The following is a 2,908-nucleotide window of genomic DNA, read 5'->3' on the forward strand; positions in this document are numbered from 1 at the left end:
ACCAGCTGACTACCCCACCGTTCAAAATATACACATATCCGGTTTCTGACTTGGAGGCATCCAGATCTGTGTCGAAGCTAGCATCGACGTAACCCTTTACGACGAGCTCTTCGTCACCTCCATAAACGAGAAACATTCCTTAGTCCTTTTCAGATACTTTAGGATATTCTTGATCGTTGTCCATTGTTCCATACCAGGATTACTTTGGTACCTCCCTACCAAACTTACGACAAGGTTCACATCAGGTCGGGAACACAACATGGCATACATAATAAACCCTATGGTTGAGGCATAGGGGATGCCACTCATCTTTTCTCTATCTTCTGCTGAGGTCGGGCATTGAGCCGTGCTCAATCTCACACCTTGTAATACAGGCAAGAACACCTTCTTGGACTAATCCATATTGAACTTCTTCCATATCTTGTCAAGGTATGAGCTTTGTGAAAGACCAATGAGGCGTCTCGATCTATCTCTATAGATCTTTATGCCTAATATGTAAGCAGCTTCTCCAAGGTCCTTCATTGAGAAAACACTTATTCAAGTAGGCATTTATGCTTTCCAAAAGTTCTATATCATTTCCCATCAATAGTATGTCATCCACATATAATATGAGAAATGCTACAGAGCTCCCACTCACTTTCTTGTAAACACATGCTTCTCCATAAGTCTGCATAAACCCAAACGCTTTGATCATTTCATCAAAGCGAATGTTCCAACTCCGAGACGCTTGCACCAGCCCATAAATGGAGCGCTGGAGCTTGCATACCTTATCAGCATTCTTAGGATCGACAAAACCTTCTGACTGCATCATCTATAATTCTTTCTTAAGGAAACCATTAAGGAATGCCGTTTTGACGTCCATTTGCCATATCTCATAATCATAGAATGCGACAATTGCTAACATGATTCGGACGGACTTCAGCTTCGCTACGGGTGAGAAGGTCTCACCGTAGTCAACTCCTTGAACTTGTCGATAACCCTTAGCAACAAACCAAGCCTTATAGATGGTCACATTACCATCCGCGTCAGTCTTCTTCTTAAATATCCATTTATTATCTATGGCTTGCCGATCATCGGGCAAGTTTGTCAAAGTCCATACTTCGTTTTCATACATGGATCCTATCTCGGATTTCATGGCTTCAAGCCATTTGTTGGAATCCGGGCCCGCCATCTCTTCTTCATAGTTCGAAGCACCGTTGTCTAGCAACATGATTTCCAGGACAGAGTTACCCTACCACTCTGGTGCGGAATGTGTCCTTGTGGACCTACGAAGTTCAATATCAACTTGATCGGAAGTTTCATGATCATCATCATTAACTTCTTCTCTAGTCGGGTGCATGCACCACAGAAACATCTTCCTGAGCTGTGCTACTCTCCGCTTCAAGAGGCATTACCTCATCAAGTTCTACTTTCCTCCCACTTACTTCTTTCCAGGGAAACTCTTTCTCCAGAAAGTATCCATTCTTGGCAACAAAGACCTTACCTTCGAATCTGAGGTAGAAGGTATACCCAATAGTTTCCTTAGGTTATCCTATGAAGACGCATTTTTCCGACTTGGGTTTGAACTTTTCAGGTTGAAGTTTCTTGACATAAGCATCGCATTCCCAAACTTTCAGAAATGACAGCTTAGGTTTCTTCCCAAACCATAATTCATACGGTGTCATCTCAACGGATTTCGGTGGAGCCCTATTTAAAGTGAATGTGACAGTCTCTAAATCCGTTGAGACGACACCATATGAACTGTGGTTTGGCAAGAAACCCAAGTTGTTGTTTCTTAAAGTTTGGGGCTGCGATGCTTATGTGAAAAACTTCAACCTGATAAGCTCGAACCCAAATCGGAGAAATGTGTCTTCATAGGATACCCAAAGGAGACTGTTGGGTACACCTTCTATCACAGATCCGAAGGCAAGAAATTCGTTGCTAAGAATGGATCCTTTCTAGAGAAGGAGTTTCTCTCGAAAGAAGTGAGTGGGAGGAAAGTAGAACTTGATGAGGTAATCGTATATGCTCCATTATTGGAAAGTAATTCATCACAGAAATCAGTTCTAGTGATTCCTACACCAGTAAGCGAGGAAGCTAATGATGATGATCATGAAACTTCTGATCAAGTTACTACCAAACCTCGTAGGTCAACTAGAGTAAGACCCGCACCAGAGTGGTACGGTAATCCTGTTCTGGAGGTCATGTTACTTGACCATGATGAACCTACGAACTATGAGGAAGCGATGATGAGCCCAGATTCTGCAAAATGTCTTGAGGCCATGAAATCTGAGATGGGATCCATGTATGAGAACAAAGTGTGGACTTTGGTTGACTTGCCCAATGAATAGAGAATAAATGGATATTCAAGAAGAAGACTAACGCTGACGGTAATATTACTGTCTACAAAGCTCGACTTGTTGTCAAAGGCTTTCGACAAGTTCAAGAAGTTGACTACGATGAGACCTTCTCACCCGTAGCGATGCTTAAGTCCGTCCGAATCATGTTAGCAATTGCCGCATTTTATGATTATGAAATTTGGCAAATGGATGTCAAAACTGCATTCCTTAATGGATATCTTAAATAAGAGTTGTATATGATGCAACGGGAAGGTTTTGTCGATCCAAAAGGTGCTAACAAAGTGTGCAAGCTCCAGCGATCCATTTATGGACTAGTGCAAGCCTCCCGGAGTTGTAATATACACTTTGATAGTGTGATCAAAGCATATGGTTTTATACAGACTTTTGGAGAAGCCTGTATTTACAAGAAAGTGAGTGGGAGCTCTGTAGCATTTCTAATATTATATGTGGATGACATATTGTTGATCGGAAATGATACCGAATTTCTGAATAGCATAAAAGGATACTTGAATAAGAATTTTTCAATGAAAGACCTCGGTGAAGCTGCTTATATATTAGGCATCTAGATC

This window comes from Triticum aestivum, chromosome 3A (genome assembly GCF_018294505.1).
Source record: "Triticum aestivum cultivar Chinese Spring chromosome 3A, IWGSC CS RefSeq v2.1, whole genome shotgun sequence".
Taxonomy (NCBI): domain Eukaryota; kingdom Viridiplantae; phylum Streptophyta; class Magnoliopsida; order Poales; family Poaceae; genus Triticum; species Triticum aestivum.